Source organism: Balaenoptera musculus, chromosome 16 (genome assembly GCF_009873245.2).
Source record: "Balaenoptera musculus isolate JJ_BM4_2016_0621 chromosome 16, mBalMus1.pri.v3, whole genome shotgun sequence".
In the NCBI taxonomy this organism is placed as follows: Eukaryota; Metazoa; Chordata; class Mammalia; order Artiodactyla; family Balaenopteridae; genus Balaenoptera; species Balaenoptera musculus.
In genome coordinates, this window is record NC_045800.1 from 50,179,748 (window position 1) to 50,205,159 (window position 25,412).

At 36.1% G+C, this 25,412-nt stretch overlaps 1 protein-coding gene across 3 annotated transcripts in view; it reads right to left on the reverse strand.

The window, feature by feature from the left end:
* Window positions 1-25,412, reverse strand: part of BMPR1A (bone morphogenetic protein receptor type 1A) — a 143,173-nt gene that overhangs the window by 59,892 nt on the left and 57,869 nt on the right. The window contains exons 2-3 of one of the 3 annotated variants that reach the window (XM_036828541.1): window positions 4,164-4,241; window positions 47-161 (exon numbers count right to left, since the gene is read on the reverse strand). The gene's annotated coding sequence lies outside the window, so the exon portion shown is untranslated. Of the gene's footprint in view, window positions 1-46; window positions 162-4,163; window positions 4,242-24,966; window positions 25,035-25,412 lie in introns of all 3 variants that reach the window. The other 2 variants (XM_036828540.1, XM_036828539.1) reach the window with 2 other exon arrangements.

Here is a 25,412-nt window from a genome sequence, read left to right on the forward strand (position 1 = left end):
AGAATTTTCATATTATTCTAATTATTTTCTTAAGTCTTTTCCTTACCTCAGAGATGTGGCTAGATAAAACTGTACTTCCAATTTTCTCCAAACAGCTTTGACCTATGCTTCCATCTCATGAATTCCAAGACAGTATTAAGCTGATGCATATTTTCATAAATCTGTTTAGAAAAAAGGAACATATTCAAGACTGAAAGAATGTTTATTTGTCAGAATAACACATGTAGAAGAAATACCAAAATTTTATCATGCATAAAACTATACATTTTCAATGTAAAGTCAACGAAAACTTCTACAGTACATTAGAAATCTATCACTTTACAAACTTCTGCCCAAAGAAGTTTCACATTTTGAGTATTTTCAACTTTACAACATAGTAGTTCTGCAGAAAAAATTACTCACATGTAAAATTTCTGTATCGGCCCAAGCTTTTGAAAAAAAAAATCACATCTCAAATTGAAAAATGATAACAGCCAGAAGCAGCACTAAAATTTACAATTCTACAATATTCAGATTCCTACTTGAACAAAAATTGGACCACCCAGCTAGTATTTCACTTTCTATCACAAAGTCTCAGTAAGCAGTTTTAATTTCAAACTTCAACCTAGAATATTAGGAATTGTGAGGGTCAAGAATTAATTGCACTGCTTAGTCTAAGTCCATGGCATAGGTTTCAACTGTGTTACTACTGCCATTAGTACCCTACTGCTCTAAGGGACAACGTTCATAAATCTAAAAGAGGAAAAACGTTAAAAATTTTAATTTACTGAAAGGCAGGTGTGCTGTTTACTTAGAGATCATAAAAATAATTTCATTGAATGTATCTTTTAACTGAAATGTTAAATAGTACAGTATTCTGTTTCATATTTTAAAAAGAAAAATTTTAAGCTGTATGAATATTACTTATGTCCCACTGCAAGGTCAAAATGCCTTTGTCTTCAAGCCCATTTAGAAGTATCATTTGTGTCACACTGAGGTTTAGTAGTCTTGGCAATAATGACTAAATTCATGTAAACTGGGGCAACCTGAAACGGTCTAGCGTATCAGATAGCCTTTCTTAAGGACAAGAGTCTCCACTGAGCAGACAGGCTGCCATAGGGCCATGCTAAATCTTTCATGGTCCAACTAAAGACAGACTGACCCTGAAAGCAATTAGTAATGCTTTGTCTACATTTAGAAGCCTTTTAACAGTCTTCTCAATGCACTAGTTACCTACAACTTCATCAGATCCCTGACATTTTTCAGGGTATTCATATGACTATAAAACTCTTAGACCATGACTCAGAGAAATCAGGGAGAGCAGTAATGGAGACCTGGTATTTAGGTGTTTTTTTTTTCTCTGAGATGATCATAGTCTTAAAAAATTTACCTTATACTAATCAAAAACTAAATGCATTGTGTTTCCACTTTAGAAATGGCATAAAGATTTTCCTCCAAAGCCATTCTTTGCCAATAACTCCGTTCTTCCCTAAGGGTGTATGGAAGAGAGGGGAGGCAATCACTACATTAAACAAAGCTCAGATTAACCTAGTCTCACAAAGTTTTAAATAGTCCATCAAAGTGACTATGTTTAAAAATATATGGCCCTCATTTGTACTTCCCTGGTGGCGCAGTGGTTAAGAATCTGCCTGCCAATGCAGGGGACATGGGTTCGAGCCCTGGTCCGGGAAGATCCCCACATGCTGCGGAGCAACTATGCCCATGCGCCACAACTACTGAGCCTGCGCTCTAGAGCCCACGAGTCACAACTACTGAGCCCGTGCTCCACAACTACCGAAGCCCACGTGCCTAGAGCCCACACTCCGCAACAAGAGATGCCAACCGCAATGAGAAGCCCACGCACCGCTACAAAGAGTAGCCCCCAATCGCCACAACTAGAGAAAGCCCGTGCGCAGCAATGAAGACCCAACACAGCCAAAAATAAATAAATAAATAAATTTATTTTAAAAAAATATATGGCCTGATTCTAATTCTACCAGATATTTACAATGGATCAAATAATAAATAAAATTGGCATGTAAACCACTTACCAACCACTGTTTATTATAGCACTATTTATTACAACAGTGCTTCTTCCTTGGTGTGAAGAAAAAGTTACAAGCTTTAGGCTAAATCTAAAGTTAATTTTAAAAAAAGGAAACTACATAATCACAAAGAATCTTCAAACATACCATCTGCAAAGTCCAAGACCCTGAATTATCTATCCTCCCTCAATTCTCTCATATGTACAAATACATGACAAATCATAAACTTCAGAAAACCTTTTCTAAGGATTGAATTTAAGACTGGCTAAGGAAAACCAAGTAAGATTTGACTTCATTACTAAGAGGAAAATAAAAGGCAATCAAAGGACAGGATGTGCTTCACGGTACAGGTCTGCAAGTCACTTTTTACATACTAGAAACTGTGTGAGTCAAAGTAAAGCTTTTTCTAACCTTTGCAACTACAGTCCTTTAAGCAGAGAGCTACAAATATGTGCAGGCACAGAAATAGGATTTACATAGGCAAAATGCTTGCAACAACTTTAATCACTCAATTTATAAGGTAATTTGCCACAGGTTTTTAGCACTATAAACTGTATTTAACAGTGACAAGGGACCCAGTCAGAACCAAACACTACACAATTGTAAGTATTAATATTTTCACCAAAGATTTTGTGCCTGAAATTTTCAAGCTTCTTAGTTCTAGAAAACATATTAAGGAAAGGTAATTCTTTTAAAAACACATTAGAGCTTCTTAATGACATAATAAATGAAAAGCGAATCTTTCTGGATATATTCTAGTACTTTGTAATTCAGAGCGAACACTGGAATTTCCTAAAAGTTAATAAGCATTTGCAAACATGGGAAAACTTCATTTTAATCCCATACTGCCTTTACAAAAATATTTTTTTGCCATAAAAATGTACACATCCCTCTCGGTTTTCAAAATTATTAAAGTGGTTAAATCTTAAAGCACTGGGATACTTTAAAGATCACTAACCATACAGAATCCATCAGTGACAAACATCAATTGTGGATATTTTAGTTATCTCTGAGGTGCTGGACATTACCTATTAACTCCTATATTAGTAAGATTTACAAAAAGAACTAGTATAAATATGCTTTTGATAAATACTCAGTCTAAGACAAAATTTAAGATTGCTTTTCTATTTGTACCAGATGTCAAAAAGTAGATTTCTTAGTATTCACAAAATCAGCAATGTTGATTGTACATTTTTCCTTCCACCACTCCAAATCCCCTTTCTTCATTTCCCCTCTCTTAGCATTCATAAAAAGCACCCCACATACTGTACAAGTACTGCTGTAAACATCAGAGCTGCAATTATAAAACCATTTTTAAAAATAGCAAATTACAAAATAATCATTTTACAAAACATTTCAGTGGGGCTCTTAAACTAAAGGTATTACTATTAAAATTTTCAGTACATTAGCTAAAAAACTCAAACATTATGCTTCAGAAAAACATAATACAGTTTTAGCTGTAACTCAAATGAACAGTATAATTTAGATTAGTTTATCATGCATTTCTATAATAAAGGATGTAATCCACTTAATACAGAAAGGGAGGATCAAACTTATAAACAAGTTATATTCTAAATGTTCCAAAAGTTCATTTATAAATTGAATATAAGCTTGATTTTGAAACTCAAGATGACTTTTCTCATAAAACTAAAGATATAAACAGTGGCATTAAACCCAAAATACAAATGAACTTTAGTGTATAATTCCATGATAGCACTCTTCCGCTTAAGCGTATTTCCGTATCAAACTGTAACCTTCTTATTCATTGCTATATCCTAGAACTTAGCACAGCTAATGACACAGAGTAGGATTTCAACAAATATTAGCTGATCTGAAGTACTGAATAGCAAAAACTCAGTGATGTGAAACTTAGTTGTCTAGAGAACAGAGAACCAAAAGGCATGGGGAAAAAAGCTTCTTCCAAAAGAGATATGACAAAAGGATGCCTAACACCAGGGTTAGAAAGCTCTAGTCTAAGCCAATAGTGTCAATTTCCATCCCTCCTGCCAATGAGAGGGTTAGCAATAAGCATCTGATGCAATTCTGGCCAACAAGACAAGACACTAAGTTTGCTGGGGAGCTTCTGGGAAAGGTTTTCCCAGGCTGATGAAAAAAAGACACCCAGGTGAAAACACGTACTTTTTGCAGGTAACTTTGGGTTTGAATTGTTAAGCAGAACAATGGCAGCCATCTTAGGACCATGAGGAAAGAAACAGCCTAAGAGGAGAACCCAACAGAAAAAGAATGGCAGTGTTAAAAGATGGAAAAAACCTGGGTGGTCCTTGGTGATGCTGTTATGCTTGAATGAAATAATCCTAGAATCATTTTACTAACTTGGATCTTTTTATTATAGTATATTCAACCCTTTTATTATTTATGTAATTTTCAATTACCAAAAGTAACCCAGTGGATACAGCCATTTAGGAATAGATACACTATTTCAATGAATTCAACTGTTATTTATACAGCAGTAACTCTCTTAAATTCATATCTTAATCCAGATCCTTCTTTTGAACTAGATACGTATTTCCAAACTATATTATAATATACACTATATAATACAGCTGCATTAAATATTTATTCCAGTGAACATCAAGAGAACAGAATATAACAGCCATCATCTACCAGCACAAAAACTGTTTATGCACCCATATTCACTTTTCTGGCTAATAACAGCACCGGCTACCTGTCAAAGGTTAAAATCTTTGGGTCACTAGTCCCACATCCCTCTGCTTTATTTATTGTATTGGGCAGTTATTAATTGCTGCCTGTTCTAACTCTGATATATCTTTGAAATCTGTCTCTCTCAACTCTGTACACATCTAGTGCAGCCTCCCATCTCTTGTGGAACACACCTCCATTCTTGCCTCTGCACTGCACTCATGTTTCTAAAATATAACTGTGCATCATGAAAAGATTATAAACATCATAAGTCATTAGGAAACGCAAATTAAAACTATAATGAGATACCACTACAGAATGGCCATCATCAAAAAGACACACAACACCAAATGTTGGTAAGGACGTGGAGAAACTGGAATTTCCACACATTGCTGTAAAATGATGCAGCCACTTTGGACAACAGTTTGGCAATTTCTTAAGAAGTTAAATATAAACATAAACACACCAATAAAATTCCCTCCATAGGAACCTACCCAAGAAAGATGAAAATATGTGTCTATATAAAGACTTATATTCAGGGACTTCCCTGGTGGTCCAGTGGTTAAGACTCCACACTTCCAATGCAGGGGGCATGGGTTTGATCCCGGGTGGGGGAACTAAGATCCCACATGTCGCCCAGAGCGGCCACCCACCCCCCACCAAAAAAAAACCCAGACCTACATACAAATGTTCTCAGCAGCATTACTCAATGGCAAAGAACTGGAAACAATCCAAGCATCCATCAGCTGATGAATGGATAAACAAAGGGTAGTACCATCAAACAATGGAATATTATCAGGTAATAAAAAGGAACAAAATACTGATACGTGTTATAAGATGAATGCACCTCAACAATATGCTAAATAAAAGAAGCCAGACGCAAAATACTACATGTATGATTCCATGTATATGAACTACTCAGAAAAGGTAAATTGAAAGAGAGAGAAAGCAAAGCAGTGGTTGCCTAGAGCAAGGGGTAGAAGTGGGAAATTTGGGGCGGTGATGAAATGTTCTGAAATATTCATAGCACAACCCTAAAAATTTATTAGAAATAATAAAAATACAAGTGCGCTTTAAAATTTTTCAGTGATTTCCAATTATGTACAAAATGAAGTCCAAATTCTTTTAATTAATTAATTAATTAATTAATTTATTTATTTATTTATGGCTGTGTTGGGTCTTCGTTTCTGTGTGAGGGCTTTTCTCTAATTGCGGCAAGTGGGGACCACTCTTCATCGCGGTGCGCCGGCCTCTCATTATCGCGGCCTCTCTTGTTGCGGAGCACAGGCTCCAGACGCGCAGGCTCAGTAATTGTGGCTCACGGGCCTAGTTGCTCCGCAGCATGTGGGATCTTCCCAGACCAGGGCTCGAACCCGTGTCCCCTACACTGGCAGGCAGATTCTCAACCACTGTGCCACCAGGGAAGCCCCAAAGTCCAAATTCTTTAGGAAGACATTCACAGAATGCCATAATCTGCTTTCAGTCTATTTAACCTGCTTTATCTTCTGCTACAATCTCTGCCAAAAAGCCTCTCGCTGCCCATATTAAACTATTTGCTGTTCCTAAATATGCCAGGCTATTTAATGCTTCTACCTTTCTTCAAACTTGCTATTCTAATGCAAAAATCAAAATGTTCTTATCTTTATCTTTTGTCAAGTGAAGTTCCATTTGTCCTCACAAAGATCCATCTCAAATAACTCCTCCTTTGTTGAACCTTCTTCACTCCTTATGTAGCTACTTGTTCCACAGGAGTCTGGTAATAACACATTATAGCACTTTTCATACTGAATTACGATTGTCTATTTATAGGTATATCTTCTTTATTAAGACAACCACTGAGTACAGCTGTGTCCCCTATGTTTTAATAAGCACAGTCCGGTGACTGGCACACAGGAGGTAATCTATGTATTTTTGAATAAGTGACTGATGAAGAGTGACAGGGAAGAGAAAAATCCAAAAGTAGGTAAAATGAGCTCTGTATCACAAAGATGGTTGTATAGGATGGTTATTGTCAATGTTATTTAAGAAAGAAAAACAGAAGTCACCCAATGTCACCTAAATGTTTTTCAGTGTAGTATCAGTTAAATAGCCACACTGAACACTCTATGGTCATTAAAAAAAGTGGAATACATCTTACCTGTCTGTACTGACTTGGAAAGAAATCCCAAATACTCTTAAGTTTAAAGACGCAGACGCAGAGACCGGATTAGAGGACACGGGGCAGGGGGGAAGGGGAAGCTGGGACCAAGTGAGAGAGTAGCATTGACATGTATACACTACCAAATGTAAAATGGATGGCTAGTGGGAAGCTGCTGCATAGCACAGGGAGGTCAGCTCGATGCTTTGTGATGACCTAGAGGGGTGGGATAGGGAGGGTGGGAGGGAGGCGATATGGAGATATATGTATACATATAGCTGATTCACTTTGTTTGTTGTACAGCAGAAACTAACACAACATTGTAAAGCAATTATACTCTAATAAAGATATTAAAAAAAAACATAGTCACTTCTCCACTATTAAAAAGAAAACCATACACACATACAGTAGTATGTGCATGCACACGTGCATGCAATAAATGTGAGGAAGGTAAGGGGATGAAAGGGTACACACCAACTGTTCTGAGTACAGGCAAAAAAGTGGAAACAACCTAAACGTCTATCACTTCATGGATAGAGAAACAAAAGGTGGAATATCCAGCCAATGAAGTATTATTCAGCCATTAAAAAAAAAAGCCATAGTAAGAACCAATTCAGATATAACAGGGATGAACCTTGAAAATATTATGTTAAGTGAAAGAAAGAAGCCAGACATAAAAGACCACATATTATATGATTCCATTTATATGAAATTCCAGAATATGCAAGTCCATAGAAACAGAAAATATATTAATGGCTGTCTGGGGTCGGGGGTAGAGGGTGGGACTGGAGAAAAACACCAAAAGGATGATCCCTAAAAGAAAAAAAATTGATAAATTGGACTTCATCAAAATTTTATATGTTTGCTCTGCAAAAAACCCTGTTAAGAAGATGAAGACACAGGTACAGACTGGGAAAATATATTTGCAATCCAAATATACGACAAACGACTCATCTAGAATACGTAAAGAAATCTCAAAACTCAACATTAAAAAAATTCACCTAGAAAATGGGCAAAGAATATGAAGAAATATTTCACTGAAGAAGATATTTGGATAGCACATGAAAAGATACGGTCAACAACACTAGCCATCAGGGAAATGCAAATTAAGACTATGCTGAGATATTACTACACATCTAATCGAACAGCTAAAATAAAAAATAGTGACAATACCAAGTGCTGACAAGAATGTGAAGAAAATGGATCTTTCATACATTGCTGTTGAGACTATAAAACGGCATAGCCACTTGGAAAATGGTTTGAAAGTTTCTTTAAAAACTAAATATACACTCACATGTAACCAACTGCACTCCTGGGCACCTGTCCCAAAGAAATGAACATGAATGTTCACAGCAGCCTTATTTTTAATAGCCAAAACCTGGAAAAAATAGAATGCCCTTCAAAAGATGAATGGTTAAACAAACTATGGTACATTCATACCATGGAATCCTACTCGGCAATAAAAAGGAATAAACTATTGATTCATACAACTTGGATGGATCTCAAAGGATTAGGCTGAGTGAAAAAAGGTCATGTACTGTATGATTCCATTTATAAAACACTCTCGAAATGACAAAATCATAGAGATGAAAAAGAGATTAATGGTTGCCACAGGGGGCAAGTGTGTGAGTAGCTTAAGGGAGATCTTTGTGGGGACAGAACCCATGTCTTGATGCTGCAGTGGTTACACACATCTACCACCACAGTGTTTAAATGGGTCAGAACTATATAAACAAAATGTACCAGTGTCAACTTCTAGATTATACTGTACTACATGTATGAAGTAACCACTGGGGGAAGGTGAAGGATACAAGGGCCTCACCTTACTATTATTTTTTCAATTTCCTATGAATCTATAATTATTTCAAAATTTAAAATGTAAAAAACTCTACCTTCTAAAAATGTTTTTACCTCTGCTTTAGATTTGGAATAGCAAAATAACTGTTCAAAGATTATTTAAGATACATTATTTTTTTCAAATCAGCTAGACAACTTCAATTCTGCAGTGGTTTCCAGTACCCTGTGGGAATGAGGAATCCCCATAATAAAAGTCTAAAGAAACCAGCAATTCCTAGACCAAATTCTGGGTCTTCAGTCCCCTCTGTACCCCTCACCCTCTGGTTCTGGGAAGAAGCAGTTACTCCTAGGTGATGTCAAATCTGTTTTAGGGGTAGCAAATGTAGCAAGTTTGATATAACCACCTACAGCAGAACAAACCCCCAAATAATCATCTTCCTGTATGCTCTTTTTCAATTTATTCTTCTGACAATGGGGCATAAAAACCACTACTATATTTTCATTTTAATTTTCTCTATAATTTATTAAGGTAATATTCACAGTAAAAGACATTTAAATGATTTGATACATCTTCTTTTCCTTTCCAAATATATCTAGTTCAGTCAGTACAGAAATATATATCACCCATTTTTTTCCTGTAGAGTTTTGAGAAATTATCCATAGATCATTTGTTTTATTAGCTGATAGGTAAACACACCATACTACATATAAACAATAAAATTTCTGCTATTAGGAATCATCAGGAGTGCTAAGGGTTCACCAGTTCTTCTAAAATGTGCATTGTTGCACCTTCTCAAATGAAGAATAAAGATTATTTAGAATTAACATTATGAACACCAGTTACAGAGTTATGCTACAACATAGTGAAATTATCAGGGACTATTAATACATAGTGTTGTTGGCCCCAGTTCTAAATGGGCCCAAGAGTGCCGTGTTTATTTAGAGTAAGTCCCCTACATACGAACGAGTTCCGCTCTGAGAGAGCGTTAAGTCCAATTTGTTCGTAAGTCCAACAAAGTTAGCCTAGGTACCCAACTAACACAATCGGCTATATAGTATACTGTAATAGGTTTATAATACTTTTCAGACAAATAATACATAAAAAACAAACACAAAAAGATAAAGAAAACATTTTTAATCTTTCAGTACCTTGAAAAGTACAGTAGTACAGTACAACAGCTGGCATACAAGGGCACGTTTGCATCCTTGAAAGTTTGCAACTTGAAGATTCGTATGCAGGGAACTTACTGTACTTATTTACTTGCTTGTCTGCTTATTTGTTTTAGCTTGCATCCCCATTTTTTCTTGTTAAGTTTTCTTCCCCTTGCTAACAGCTACCTAGAATGCATGTTTGCTTATAATAACAGTACCCTCTCCCCACTTTTCATTTACATCATCCCTGTACTAGCTTAATATAGCTCTATGTTTTGAAGTCTATAAAAATAAAAAGGCTGCATATGACAGCCTGAGACTGAGGGTATAAAAACTGAACACATCTTCTATTATGATCAAATAATGTTTATGCTGTGGTATTATAACAATTTTTATAAGACCACTTCAAGGAGAAGGGATAGATGAGACACCTGAATGAGACAACCAAGGAAAAAAACAAAGATGGGTGGAGCTAAAAACTATAAACACACCTCAAATGCCTATTTGACATTTCTAACAAGATGCTAAGCTCAAAATACATGAAACAGAACTCATCATTTGTTTTTCCACCTTCTCACAAACCTGTTTCTCTTTAATTCCTTATTTGGCTTAATGTACAACTCTTTACAAGAAGGTTTTTTTTGCCACTACCTAGTAAAGTTGACATTTTACATACCCAAAGACCCCAAAATTCTAGCTCAAGGTATATAATCTGGGGAACCTTTTGCACATATCTACCAGAAAGCATGTACAAGAATATTTACAGCAGCATTTTCTTAACAGCAAACACTAGAGGAAACCCAAGTGTCCAACAACAGTAAAATGGATAAACTGTAGTATATTCATATAATGGAATTAGCACATAGTAGTATAAATGAATGTACCTCAGATAAGTGTGTCAACATGAATGAAATCTCGAAACCATAATGTTGAACAACAAGTCCAGGGCTTCCCTGGTGGTGCAGTCGTTAAGAATCTGCCTGCCAATGCAGGCGACACGGGTTCAAGCCCTGGTCCGGGAAGATCCCACATGCTGTGAAGCAACTAAGCCCGTGCACCACAACTACTGAGCCTGTGCTCTAGAGCCTGCGAGCCACAACTACTGAGCCCACGTGCCACAGCTACTGAAGCCTGTGTGCTCCGCAACAAGAGAAGCCACCACAATGAGAAGCCCGCGCACCGCAATGAAGAGTAGCTCCTGCTTGCTGCAACTAGAGAAAAGGCCGAGCGCAGCAACAAAGACCCAACACAGCCTAAATAAATAAATAAATAAAATTAAATAATAAAATAAATAAATTTAAAAAAACAAAAAACGAAGGTTGGAGAGAGACAGAGCCAGAGAGGGGGAAAAAAACCCAAAAAACCCCAACAAGTCCAAGAAGAATACATATATACAGTATGACTCCATTCACACAAAACTCAAAAATAGTACACACTAGGAAAATGTATGTTAAAGGAAAAAACACAAAAGTGGAAAAACTTAAGGAAAAGTAACAGAATAACATTTAATAATTTAGGATGATGATTTCTTCTGGGAAGAAGCCATTGTCCTGAGGCCTGGAAAGCTTCTAAGATGCCATTACATTTATTGAGATAGGAGGTTGGGACAGATATATTCATTTATTATTAAAACTTTGTAAAATGTACATCTACATCATATGTACCCTTGTATACAGGATAGATTTTAGAATAAAAATTTTAGTTTAATCTGAAGTAAGTATGGTTAAGTGTTAGTATTTTTAAAGTCTGGGTATTAGGTACACAAATGTCTATTATATCACTTCCTATATTTTGGAATCTATCATAAGTTAATTAAAGAAATTAAGACATAAGCACTACAAAATTGTATTTTGAAATTTAAGGACATGATATGACAAATCTTTAGAAGCAATAAAACAAATACTAAGCTAAATACTAAATCCAAACAAATACTATTATAAAATGAAAAAGAAAAAGAAAAAAAATTACTTCATCTCCTGAGATAATGCAACAGAAAATACACAACACTACCTATATATTATTCATTCCAAAAAATTTTATCTTTAGTCATGAAATACAAAAATGCAAACAGTAAATGTAGGGTATCCTATTAAAAAAAAACTAGATGAGATTTCATAAAAGACCACGAGGGTAAGGGCGAGGGGTGGTGGAAACAGTGGCTATTGAAGCTTACTTTCAAATGGCTCAGAAAAAAAAAGTGTGGGTGTTTTTATAAACAAAGAGAGAGAGAGCAGATGAGGCAAAATGTTAGCAAGTGAACTGGTAAATATAGCTGAAATGGGTATTTACTATCTGTTCAAATATTATACCAATTTAAAAGTTTTTAAGGTAAAAAAATTGGGGAAAAAGAGGTACTTTATCTATTATGAGTTATAATTTTACACATAGTTTTTAGTAAACAATGTCAGTATGACAGAGATTATTAAAATCAAATATTGACAGATCTACAAGGAAATCCCAGAGATCTTTCCTCCATCAGCAAATTTTTAAATTTGTTTCCTATAAATTATAAATTGTAAGTTGTTCAACAGGATGAAAAATACGTTTATCTTAACAGGTTGAGAATTACAGCTGTGCTTCAGAAACAGAGTATCATAATCAATTTAAAGGCATATGGGCTTAAAAAAAACTGTTTAGCAAGTCAACTGTACTATAATATAAAAGACTTTTAAAACATTTTTTATAATTAATTTATTTTTATTATTTATTTATTTTTGGCTGCGTTGGGTCTTCGTTGCTGTGCGCGGGCTTTCTCTACTTGCGGCGAGCGGGGGCTACTCTTTGTTGCGGTGCGCAGGCTTCTCATTGTGGTTGCTTCTCTTGTTGCACAGCATGGGCTCTAGGCGCTTGGGCTTCAGTAGTTGTGGCACATGGGCTTAGTTGCTCCGCAGCATGTGGGATATTCCTGGACCAGGGCTCGAACTTGTGTCCCCTGCATTGGCAGGCAGATTCTTAACCACTGGACCACCAGGGAAGTCCTTACAAAGATTTTATTTGATACTGCCTAAATACATATAGCAATACCAATATATTAGAACACAGTACTTTTAAATGTCCTACTTAGCAAATGGAAGAATGTTTTAAAATTTCTTTCGCAGAACAGATTTACCTCCTAATGATGCATACCCATATTTTTCAGGATTGCCAAGGCAAGGCAGTAAGGATGGAATGAATTTCTTTAAAACATGGGTGGTTTCCATAAAAAAAAAATTATACATCATTAAAATGGATAACCATCCTATTACCTAAGGATGTACTGATGGTCAGAATTTAATCCAGTTAACCTGTGTTCAATATTTGGCTTTCTTATTATTTATTAAAAACTAAAAACTGCCTTCATTAAATATTCAATTGTCATTCATCCAAACGTGTGCATCAATGAAACTAAACAACATTCTAGAAATTACAGAAAATACAATTTTCAATTAAGAGCACCCATATAAAATTCATCACTTGTACAGGCACATGCAAACTAATCATTTCCGACAGGAGTGGGAAATGGACTACAGATATTTCCTCCAAAAGCACAGTGTTGCTACATGTTCACAGATAGGTAAACACATAGGGAAGAAAGTTTTAGGTAGGAAGGCTGCATTTAAGTTCTCATTTCTATGTGATGAGAGGCAGGTAGTTAATTACTGAACAACACTGTCTTTTAAATCAGTGAGTCACATACCTAAGGGAGGGGCTTGTAAGCAGGATGAGCAACAACCAGGGCAATCAAGTAAGATTTCAAAAAGAAGCAACATCAGGTTTTGAAAAGTTTCAGACAAACAATTAGAAGCAACTACCCCAATATAATGCACATAATACAACAGCCTGACTATGGACTACCCACCTTCTTCAAAACACACTTGTACTTCAGGGACTAAGATTATGAAGCTAGATATGTTTGAATTTCAGAGAACAGCTCTATTATCAATAAGCAAGTGAGGTTGAAAGAGAGAGAAAAAAAGATTACTGGATAATACTTCTGAGGGCACTACAGTAAATTGTAAAACATTTAAGACACAGTTCCCTGCTGGCAAGCAACATTTAATCAACTTGAGGAGTCAAGCCATAATATATTAAAGCTTAAACAACAGCACCAGATGACAATACATATACTGTTGTACCACCACACATGACAATTAACTGAGAAGTAAAAAAGACTTGCTTCACAGGTGGAGAGATCACTGTGGGCTGAATTTAAAGTGGCCCTTCTAAAGACTCTCAGGGTTTGATAGTATGCAAGGAGGGAGGGGTAGAGGTTCAGATGGGCGTTTTACTGGGAGGGCTGGGGTGTTGGGGGCTGGGAGGGTGCACTGGGCCTGGCTACTGTCCCACCTGGGGCCCAGATTCTAGAGTGGTGGAACATAATAATCAATGCATGGTCTGAACCAGATGATAAATTCCCAGCCACCCTGAAGCCCATGTCCATAGCAGATATCAATACTTGTTTTAGTTCTCCTTACAATCAAGCATCAAAGATTTCACAGTCCTTCTTTTTTTTTTTTTTTTTAATTTATTTATTATTTATTTTTGGCTGTGTTGGGTCTTCGTTTCTGTGTGAGGACTTTCTCTAGTTGCGGCAAGCGGGGTCCACTCTTTTTTGGGGGGGGGGCGGGACCACTCTTCATCGCGATGCGCGGGCCTCTCCTGTTGTGGAGCACAGGATCCAGATGCGCAGGCTCAGTAGTTGTGGCCCACGGGCCCAGTTGCTCCGCGGCATGTGGGATCCTCCCAGACCAGGGCTCGAACCCGTGTCCCCTGCACTGGCAGGCAGACTCTCAACCACTGCGCCACCAGGGAAGCCCCACAGTCCTTCTTAATATAGAACTCCCAAAAGCCAAGATGCCAAGATGTTTGAAATCCACCTACCATTCTTTTAAGAAAGAGAGAATAAAGAGAAGAACACAGGGTTAAGAGCATGGGCTTTGTAGCCAGACTGAGTACCAAGGTTAGAACCCTGGCTCCACCACTAACCTGTTGTAATACTTTGGACCAAGTTGCTTAACCTCCTTGGTATCCGATCTGTAAAGCAGGGAGAATAACTGCATGTATCTGAAGGGTGAGGATCAAAGGAGTTAATGCAGGTATAGCACTTAGAACAGTGCCAGGCAAATGTAAGTACTTTCTAAGTGTAAGCTACTATTACTGTTTTCTATCAACAGGAAATCAACTGTATTCTCAGAGAGTAATGAGAGTTTTATATGAGAGAAAATAATATAAAATGTATAAAAATGTTGCTTAAGTACAGAAAACATTCTGAATCATTGATAGAAACAACATTCAGTACTTAACAATGCCTAATAGCATCAAATACTTGTTAGTTGATTTAAGAACAAAAGTGCAGGGCTTCCCTGGTGGCGCAGTGGTTGAGAGTCTGCCTGCTAATGCGGGGGACACGGGTTCGAGCCCTGGTCTGGGAGGATCCCACGTGCCGCGGGGCGGCTGGGCCCGTGGGCCACAACTACTGAGCCTGCGCGTCTGGAGCCTGTGCCCCGCAACGGGAGGGGCCGCGATAGTGAGAGGCCCGCGCACCGCAATGAAGAAGAGTGGTCCCCGCACCGCGACGAAGAGTGGCCCCCACTTGCCGCAGCTGGAGAAAGCCCTCGCACGAACCGAAGACCCAGCACAGCCAAAAAAATAAATAAATAAATAAAAATAATAAAAAAAGTAGCTATAAAGATGGAGAGGAGTTTGAGGCAGGAGGGGAGGTATGGGGAAAGAGTGACAAGAGATGAAGTTGGAAAAAAAAAAAAAAAAAAAAAAAGAACAAAAGTGCAACATCAAACATATTCTCTATATTTACTGAACATTTACTATGTGCCAGTTACTGTACTAAATTCTATACATTTATTATCTTGTTTAATCTTTAAAATAAACTTTTGAGGCAGGTACCTCTACTAATTCCATATTATAAGAAAACTGAGGCTCAGAGTGGTTGAGTAACCTGACCAAAGTCACACAGTTAATATATAAAGTAGGGCTGGGATTCAACCCAGGTCAGTCAGACTCCAGAGACTGTACTTTTAATCTAAACTATGCTTTCTCTTTCCAAATCCTGAACCAACAGTCTTTGATATAACAACGAGATAAATATAAAATACTATTTTAAAATAATAAAATTATGGGGGGGTGATAGCTAAAGGGTATGAAGGTTTCATTTTTTCATTTTTTTTATTGAAGTATAGTTGTACAATATTATACAAGTTACAGGTGTACAATATAGTGATTCACAATTTTTTTTTTTGATTCACAATTTTTAAATGAAGGTTTCATTCTGAGGTAATGAAAATGTTCTAAAATTGACTACGGTGATGCTGCACATATCTGTGAATATGTACACAAACTGTACACTTTAAATGGGTTAATTTTATGTTATGTGAATTGTAGCTCAATAAAGCTGTTTTAAAATATTCTTAATGGACTTCCCTGGTGGCGCAGTGATTAAGAATCCACCTGCCAACACAGGGGACACAGGTTCGAGCCCTGGTCTGGGAAGATCCCACATGCCACGGAGCAACTAAGCCCGTGTGCCACAACTGCTGAGCCTGAGCTCTAGAGTCCACGAGCCACAACTACTGAGACCACGTGCCACAACTACTGAAGCCCACGTGCCTAGAGCCCATGCTCTGCAACAAGAGAAGCGACCATGATGAGAAGCACGCGCACCGCAATGAAGGGTAGCCCCTGCTCACCGCCAACTAGAGAAAGCCTGCACACAGCAATGAAGAACCAACGCAGCCAACAATAAATAAATAAAATAAATAAATTTATTTTAAAAAATATTCTTAGTAAAATTAGGGTAGATGGTAATTAGGGTTTTATCCACACACAAACTGATACAGATTAAGAGAGAGAGGTTTGAATTTATTCAGGATAGAAAAATAATTATTTTCAGAACCGAAAGATTTATAATCAATAAGAAAAAAACTAAATATATACCTATATTTAAATTAGACCTAAATAATGAATGAAATACCTGTGGGTAACCATGATGTAACAGTGATCCCCTGCTAAACAAGCCCAACATTTTGACAAGAGAGGGAAAACAACACATTCATCACACAGATACTCACTTTTAGCAAGGGGTGCAGTACAAAATGTAGGCAATAACATGAAGTTTTTGAAAAATGTAATGAAGCTAATGATCTCTTATACCACCCTCGAGTATAAATGAGGATATCCTCTATAGAGGGCAGTTTAGCAACATGCATCATGTACCCACTAGCCCAGCAATTTTAGTTAACAGAGATTTTTATATTTCACTAATAAAAATCTACCAAAAAAATCATGACATTCATTTAGCTATATGAATGGTCCTACAACACTCTTAATGATAGCAAAAGAAATAAAACAGAAATAATCTAAATAAACTATAGTAAATTCACATACTATTATCATGATAGTTAACATTTATTAAGTGCCAAGAATTAATTTTTACATACTATCTCATTTATTACTTACAGCAACCCTAGGAATTAGATAAGAATTAGATAAGAATGCCATCTTCATTTTCCAGATGAGGAAACTGAAACCCAGAGTAGCAACTTGCTCAAAGTCACACAGCTAGTGAGTATTTGGAGCCAGGATATCTACCTGGGCAGTTTCAACACTGCCAGTTTGTGTGGCTACTATATTGTACTACAGAAGAATAAGGACTTGGAAATATACTCACAATATACTAAAACAGAAATAAAGCAGATATCAAAACAACAGGCATAGGCATAGTATGATCCTTCTTTTGTTTAACGCATTAAAAAAAAAAAGATAAAACAGATACGGCCCCAAATTTAACAGTGGGTATCTCTGAGAGGTGACATTACAGTGGATTATCACCTTTCTTATATTTTTCTGTATTTTCCACATTTTGTATTGCAAGGTAAATTTTTTAAAGTGAGGTTCTTAAAAAAAAAAAGTAAAAAGATAATGACAATTTCAAATACTGCAGAAAGCACAAGTAATTTAAAAACATGGAAGAAGCTGTTAAATTTGCTAAATGGGTTGCTGACGAATTCAAGGGAAGTGGTAGAGGCAAAATGGCAATGGCAAGGAAGAAGTATGTTTAAAAAGTGACAGGAGCTATTCAGGTATAGACTACCATTTTGAGAAGTTCAAAGATGAGAAGAAGAATGGTATATAGCCTCAAGGTAATAACAGTGTCAAAGGGAGGTTTTGCTGGTTTATTTTCAATTTCAAGGAAATTTGATCAGGGTAGTAATCTAACTGGAAATAGCCTGTCAAGGATGAATGTCAAAACAGACAAGGAGCGGGAGGTCTCAACGAAGACAAGGATTTAGCCTTAGAAAAGGGGAAACTTCTTGTGAGACAGGAGAGAGAGAAGAGAAAGACACATAAAAAGAGATCTTTGAGATGAGAAGAAATTTACAGAACTTATATTTGGTACCTTCAAACTTCTCTAAGAAAGAGAATGAAGTCATCTTCAATAACTGAAAGGGTGGGGATTAGGCACAGAGAGAGATGTACGGAGTAATGGGAAAAAAAGTTGGAAAGCAATGGGATTTACGAATTTGCCAGAACTAGCAGAAACCATCTACCTAATTATCACATGGCCATAAAAGAAAGTACTGAAGGAAGGTAGGAAAATCATTTCTTTTTCACAGTTAGCATGCACGTTAAACTGCACCATTCAAAACTAGGAGAATCTGTGGTATACCTAGAGACAATACCCTATTATTAATCTCTAGGATAACAACCACTATAATAATCTATGAAGCTGATGTTATAAAGTGCCATCACTTTTAGGAGACGACATGCATTGTCAAAGGAAGCACCAGAGTTCAAGCATAAATTTCTAATTTGACAATAAGAAGGTAGTTTCCTAGGAAAAATCAAGTTGCAAAGATCTGAAACTTGGTATAGCTGAAAAGTTTTCCCAAGACAGGTAAATTGTACACATACACAGACCTTTCTGAAGCAGCTTAAAAAAAATAAGTAGCAATCAAGCTCTTCATTTTATGCGAGGACGGAATAAAAGAAAATCTATGAGGTAGGGACTCTTTTCATACAATGAATATTTAATGAGTGCTAACTATGTATCCCATGAACAATTCTTGTCTAGGGATATAGCAATGAACAAAAAGAACGAAAAAAGCCCTGCCTTCATGGAAATTACATTCTGTCTTACTGTCTGTGTCTTATGAGGTTAAGTAATTTCTCTTTGCAGCCACATCTAGTAGGTGGCAGAGACAGGATTCAAATTCAGATACGTTAGATCACAAGACCATGCTCTTGCACTCAGGTATGATTCCAGCATATATAAACCACTGCTTAACAGAGGAAAAAAAAATAACTTCTACATTTATCTATACTTTTCAATAATAACACTTATTTTAAGAAGAATTTCGAACACTGTACCATTTTGCTTGTACTACTTCTCTCACTATAGGCACACTTTTCCTTCCATCAACTTGTAAATTTTAAAATAAAGGAAAACTGAGCTAGCTGAAAGTAATAAGAAGATCTTCTCACCTGCTCCTTTAAATTACTAACCAAAGAACTATTCATGCTTCAGCACACTTCTTAAAATATATTGGGGGAATGCGGGGTAGGGGAATATTAGAGATGAGCCTCATCACAAAGAGTATGTGCTAATCTTTTCCTTTTATTTGTATTATCATTATCTGCATTATCTTAATATGCAAACAACTCACTGCTACTATTATTATTCTCTTTCCCTTAAGGAGCTGCTTTCCTATTAGAAATTTCCAGCAAATACCTGGTGATCCTTGGGTACTGTTCATGTAACAGTGAAGCACAGGAACTCTGACTGGACAACGCTGTGGGTATAGGAGTGCTTGTAAACTAGTGGGCTTCACTGTATGGTAACTGGGCAATCACCTGCCTGTGCAGATATGGAGACCCTCGAATGTCAGGCTCTGCTGCTCTTTTCCCTGGAGTCAGTTTCTTAGAAGAGTCCTCCAGTCTCCTAGATGGAGTATACACTTCTGACTGCCACTGCTCTGCAAACAAGTGGGAAAAGTAACATGGGACAAAAAGTAAGGGCACATCTTCTGATCTAGTAAGTAGACTTTTGCTTAATCCTCATTTACAGTGTTTTCCTATTCTGTATTCTCTCAAATCTAGGGTCTCACCGGTTTAGTTTCTCTAAACACTCAAACATCCAACTTCTGCCAGGACTACTGAATTTGTCCAGGTTGGGTTCAGCACTGTCCAAGATAAATATAATACTGCAAATGCTACTACATGTGTTAATTTAAAATTTTCTAGTGCCCCCATGAAAAAAAACTAGAAAAAAAGCTGAAATTAATAGATTTGTTTCACCCAATGGATCCAAAATGTTATTTCAATATAATAAATATAAAAATTATTAGTAAGATATTTTCTTTTCTTTTTTCATAGTTAAACTTCCAAACCTGGTATGTACATTACAATTAAAGCACATCTCAGTTAGGGCTAGCCACACGTTAAGTGCTCAGTAGCCACAGAATAACTCCAAAATTTCAGTGGCTCAACACAACAAAAGTCTACTTCTGTCTCATGTAAAATGTCCAACATAACAAGCAGGATCTGTTTCACAGTCATCCAAGGACCCAGGCTGACTATCTTGTTCTTGTATCAAATGAAACATATGGCTAGGTACTTCCAGATAAAGAAAAAGACCAGCAGCTCTTCATGGACTTTTCACTATGTCAACACAGAAATAACACACACCTCCCCTCAAAGTTCACTGGCCAGAATCAATCACATGATACCACCTAACTTTAAGGAAACAAAGGAATTAAATGTTCCCATATGCCTGGAATGAAAGGAGAAATGAATGTGGAAGAGCACTAAGAAGTCATTACCACGGGCAGGCACTTGGCTGTGAGGACAAGTGTTAGAAGATGATATAAACCCTAGGTCCCAGGGTATAACTGTTTCTTATAAAGATTTTTAACCCTGTTTTCAAAGTGCCTTTGATGAACTTCTTAGTAGACTACACACAGCTGAGGAAAGAACTTCTGAGCTTGAGGATATGTCAGGGAAAAGCTCCAAAATTGAAAAGCAAACCAAAAAAAACACCAAAAAAGAACAGAATATCAAAGAACTGTGGAACAACTAGAAAAGATGTAACATATGCATAACAAGAAGGAGAAGTAATACAAAAAAGAGAAGAAAAAGAAAAAGAGAAAAGGAACAGGAAACATACTTGAAACACTGACTGAAAATTTCTCCAAATTAATGTTAGATACCAAACCACAGATCCAGGAAGTTCAGAGAACACCAAGCAGGATAAATGACCAAAAAACTACACCTATATAGATCATTTTCAAACTACAGAAAGTAAAAGATTAAGAAAAAATCTTGAAAGAAAATAGAGGGAAAAAACACCTTACCTATAGAGGGGCAAAGATAAGAATTACATCTGACTTCTCTTCAGAAACCATGCAAGCAAGAAGAGAGTGCAATGAAATATTTAAAGTGTCAAGAAAAAAAAAAAACAAACCTAGAATTCTGTACTCTTACACGGACTATTCACCAAGACAGACCACATTATGGTGGTTTATAAAATATACCTTATGGTGGTATATAAAATATACCTTAACAAATTTAAAACAATAGAAATCATACAATATCTCCTCTCAGACCATCACGGAATTAAACTAGAATCAAAAGTAGAAAGATAGTTGAAAAATCTCAAAATATTTAGAGATTAAACAATGCACTTCTAAAGGAAGTGGGCCAAAGAAGAATTTTCAAGAGACATTTAAGAATAATTTGAGCTAAATGAAAATGAAAGTATAAATTTTCAAATTCGATGGGATGCAGTGAAAGCAGTGCTTAGAGGAAAATTTACAGCATTGAATGCATGTATTAGAAAAGAAGAGAGATCTCAAATCAATAACGTAAGGTGCCATCTAAAGAAACTAGGAAAAGAAGGGCAAATTAAATCCAAGGTAAGCAGATGAAAAGAAGTAATAAAAATCAGAGCAGAAAATAATAAAACTGAAAACAGGAAATCAACAGAGAAAAATCAAGGAAACCAAAGGTTCTTTGAAAAGATTCTTTGAAAATATGAATAAAATTGATAAAAAGAAAAATGACACAAATTACTAATATCAGAAATGAAAGAGGAGACACCACTACAGATCCCATGGTCATTAAAAGGTTAATGAAAGAATACCACGAGCTCTATGCCAACAAATTAGATAACTTAGATGAAATGGCCCTATTCCTTGAAAGACACAATTTGCCAAAACTCACACATGAATAAACAGACTATCTAAATAGGTCTACATTTTTAGAGAAACTGAATCATAATTAATAATCTTCCAAACCAGAAAGCACCAGGCCCAGATGGGTTCTCTAGTGAATTCTGGCAAACACTTAAAAAGATATTATAACAATTCTCTATAATCTTTTTCAGAAGATAGAAACAAAGGGAATACTTCCTAAATCATTCTATGAGGCCAGCATTACCCTAATACCAAAACCAGATAAAGACATTACAAGAAAACTAGAGACCAATCTCTCATAAACATATATACAAAAATCCTGAACAGAATATTAGCACATCGGGAATTCCCTGGTGGTCCAGTGGTTAGGACTCAGTGCTCTCACTGCTGGGGCACAGGTTCAATCCCTGGTTGGGGAACTAAGATCCTGCAAGCTGTGCAGTGTAGCCAAAAAAAAAAAAAAAAAGAATATTAGCACATCAAATCCAACAATGTATAAAAAGAATTTATACCATGACCAACTGGCATTTAATCCAGGTATGCAAGGCTGGTTCAACATTCAAGAAATCAACTAATTCAATCCATCACATCAGAAGACTAAAGAAGAAAAACCACATGATGCTATCATTAGATGCAGAAAAAGCATTTGAGACTATTTTACACTCATTCACGATTAAAAGAAAAATCTCAGCAAACTAGGGATAGAGGGGAACTTCCTCAATTTGAAGAAGAACATCTACCAAAAACCTACAGCTAACATCACATTTAATAGTGAGACACTCAAAGCTTTCCCACTAAGATCAGGAACAAGGCAACATATCCCTTCTTACCACTCCTTTTCAAATTACACTGGAAATCCAAGCTAATGGAATAAGACAAGAAAAAGAAATAAATGGTATAAAGATTAGAAAGAAAGAACTGTCTTTGTCCACAGATGATGTGATCATCTATATAGAAAATCTACATGAATCAACGACAAAAAAACTAGAATTAATAATCAATTACAGCAAAGTTGCAAGACACAAGGTTAATATACAAAAGTCAATTGCTCTCCTATATGCCAGTAATACACTTGTGGAATTTGAAATTAAAATCATTTACATCAGCACTCCCAAAATGAAATACTTAGGTATAAATCTAATAAAATACGTATAAGATCTATATGAGGAAAACTACAAAATTAATGAAAAAAGTCGAAGAACTAAATAAATGGAAAGACAATCCATGTTAATGAATAGGAGGACTCAATACTGTCAAGATACCAGTTCTTCCCTATTATCTATTAAGTCAATACAATCCCAGCCAACATCATATGTCACTAAGGAATTATAAATTAAAACAATCAGGTAAATGTTACCACACATTTATTAAAATGGTCAAAATCTAAAGCACTGACATCATAAAATGCTGATAAGGATACAGAGCAAAGGGACCCTCATTCATTGCTGGTGGGAATGCAAAATGGCATAGCCACACTGGAAGAATTTGGCAGTTTCTTACAAAAACTAAACATACTATTAGCATACAATCCAGAAATCCTGCTACTTGGTATCCCAAATGAGTTGAAAATTTGTGTCCACACAAAAACCTGCACAAAGATGTTTAAAGGAACTTTATTCATAATTGTCAAAACTTGGAAGCAATCAAGATGTCCTTCAGTAGGTAAATGCATAAATAAGCTGTGGTATATCCAGACAATGGACTGTTATTCATTGATTAATATAATTCATCAACACATTTTAAACATTTTAACAACTGTGAAATCAGAATGTGTCTTAAAATTGATATAATATCATTGTTTAATAGGCATCATTTTTCTTTCTTAATGGATCTTTTCACATTTTAACAACTGTAAAATCAAGGTACGTCTTAAGATTAATATCACATCATTGTTTAATAGGTATCATTTATTTTCTTTCTTAATGGTACACAGAATAACAGTACATCAGTGCCTAGGAATTACACAGATATATGTTTTAGGGTTGATGTAATACATTCCAGAATGTATACCTCAACTTCAGAAAGAATTGGACAAGTTTGCTAGTACTAACAACCAAATATTTCTCACATAAAACTTGTCAGGTTTATACTGTTATTAATACAATTGTAAGTACTAGCAAAACCTGGCTTTTTATTAACTACTGTTCTTTCTACCATAATTACTAATTTTTTGCCAATTCTCTTTTTATCTTTTTGGTAACTTCTCCAGTCCTGCAAAATCTTACTGATCTGGCTTTACAGAGTCAACTGTAAAATTAACTCAAAGAACCGAACGAATTCTCCACTCTAGAAATATCCTTTTAAAATAAAACTCATCGGGACTTCCCTGGTGACGCAGTGGTTAAAATCCGCCTGCCACTGCAGGGGACATGGGTTTGAGCTCTGGTCTGGGAAGATCCCACATGCCATGGAGTAACTAAGCCCGTGCGCCACAACTACTGAGCCTGTGTTCTAGAGCCTGCGAGCCACAACTAGTGAAGCCCACACACCTAGAGCCCGTGCTCCACAACAAGAGAAGCCACCACATGAGGAGTCTGCACACCGCAACGAAGAGCAGCCCCCGCTCACTGCAACTAGAGAAAGCCCGCGTGCAGCAAAGAAGACCCAATGCAGCCAAAAATAAATAAATAAAAAATAAAACTCATCAATTCTGTTCATTCCTATTCCACTAGTTAATAAAAGACTGCTGTTGCAAATTATAAATTTCTGTGGACAGTGCCACCAATTGACAGAAGGGTTCAAGAAAAACCTGGCAAAACTCCAGGAACTACAAGGTACTTCACCCACTCATAAGGAAATACACACTTTGCTTTCTTTACCATCACAATTTGCAATTAGAAAAATGTAGTGATACAATCCTTGAAGAAACATCAACATTTTTTCAGCCCAATTCTAACAAAATAAAATGCAAATGACTAGTGAGAAATAATTATATCTGCATTAACCCACAGAATATACAAGACCCTTTTTTTGTTTGTCTGTTTCATTGGTGAAATACCAGTAAACTTACTTTGGCTTATGGCTGTTCAACTGAAGTGCAAATGAATTTGTGAATGGGCACATTCAAGGATCAAGTATCTAAAAGTAAACAAATCAATATTATCCACAATGAGAAACAGTTTTTAAAAATTATAATCAGTATCTTGATAGGGGTATGGATTACAAAGGTGTATGCATTTTCCAAAACTGATTGAACTGTATACATAAGATCTGCACACTTCACTTTATATATATGTTTACATATATATACATACTATACTTCAATTTTTAAAACTTAATAAATTAGAACATGGAATGGAGAAAAAAAAAAAAAAAAAAAAAAAAATCCTGTAGGGTTGGATGAGAATTGATGGTGTTAGTATAAACTAAAATTATTTTTTAAAAAATAATATAATAAAAAATATAGTTCCTAACGATGTTCACTGGAAGGGACTGGAAGCAATGACACCAGTACTA